The sequence below is a fragment of the Mus pahari genome, chromosome 4, assembly GCF_900095145.1.
Source record: "Mus pahari chromosome 4, PAHARI_EIJ_v1.1, whole genome shotgun sequence".
Lineage (NCBI taxonomy): Eukaryota > Metazoa > Chordata > Mammalia > Rodentia > Muridae > Mus > Mus pahari.
Window position 1 is genome coordinate 110,108,926 of NC_034593.1, and position 1,563 is coordinate 110,110,488.

Below are 1,563 nucleotides of genomic sequence, written 5' to 3' on the forward strand. Positions count from 1 at the left end.
GAGGGAGAGGGAGAGGGAGAGGGAGAGGGAGAGGGAGAGGGAGATCCATGTTGGAAGGGCCCACATTATGTCGAGTCACCTGTGGTCCTTGTAGCCACGGTGAGTGGTCATACTGAAGATGTGAGATTCAAGTTCACTGTGAAATAGGTCATCAGTAGGCAAAGAGAAGCCAGCGGACACTCCCAATCAAGTTTTGTAACAGTAGCAATGTCATCACAGAGACTCGTCCTTGTCTCAGGGAGGCTGAAAGGGTAGGTCAGGCTTTAAGGCTGAATCCAGACATGTATCCTCTGCTGCAGCCAAGCCTTTCTCTGGGTGGTTTGCATCATGGGTGATGAACTGAAGGACAAGGCAGGGGGAGCCTGTAGCACCTTATAGCACCTTTCCCAAAGGTGTATACTTTCAATGTCCCAGCTTCCAATCTCGAGGTTGCACAACTGACTTGACAAATTGTCCTTAAAAAATTATTTTTTAAATGTTTACATCAAAGTTAGAACTATAGATTCCCCTTTTCACAAGTGTATAAGTGGTATTTTAAATAAAAACAGCAATATCTAACTTGAACGTTGGAAGAATCACTGGGGAGAAGCACACAGTGGTTGAGATCTTGTGGTCAGAAGCTAGATATCCTGATTGTGATTTCTGACTGAACAATGGCCAATAACGTGGCCCTGGGACAGCTTGTGGGTCATGCAAAAACCTCAATTTACTCATCTGTATACTGGAGATAAGGGCGTCTAGAGCGCATCACTAAAGGGTAAATACGTTTATGTAAAGCAGCTGGAATAGCACATGTGTAAAATATATGCATGGGTACAGGTAAAAGTGAGTATCAATTCATGATAGTATGAATTGTATATCTGAATGTCTTGGTAGCTGTGCCACGTCCAAAATTATATAGAAAGTACCTGTTTCGGTGGATCTGGAGCACCCCAAAAGTACATAGGATGTAACAGGATTGAAGTAATGCCTGGGTGAGCCCAGTCTTCAGGGCAACAACGCAAGGAGAAATGCACATTTTAGGTTAATTTTGTAAATGATGTGAAGCAAAGACCCAGCCTTATCTTTTTGTATATGCCACTACTTCTTATCTTTTATAATTTTGTGAAATTGTTCACACATACACCCAAATCCACAGATCAATGGTGTGTGAAAATTCTCACTGAATTTTCACAGAACAGACTTACATGTTTGCACTCAGATCATGAGCTAGACATGGACCGAATCCTAGAGGCCCTCTCGGGACCCCTTCCGGTTCCTAGAGGTCCTCTCGGGACCCCTTCCGGTTCCCGTCCCCAACACGGGTAACTACTCTCTTGACTTTACTCATTTCTTTGTTTTGAGGCAAAGTCTGACCACGGAGCCCAGGTTGGCTTTGAACTTGGTATTGCCTGCCACAGTTTCACCAATGGTGGGGTTGAGTGGAGGTGGAGAAGTATGTGTCACCATTCCTGACTCCTTGTTGACTTTTGTCTGATGAGTCGCGTCTGTTTTTTTTTTTTTTTTTTTTTTTTTTGCTTGTTTTTGTTGAAATGACATCGTCGAGTACATACTCCCGTATTT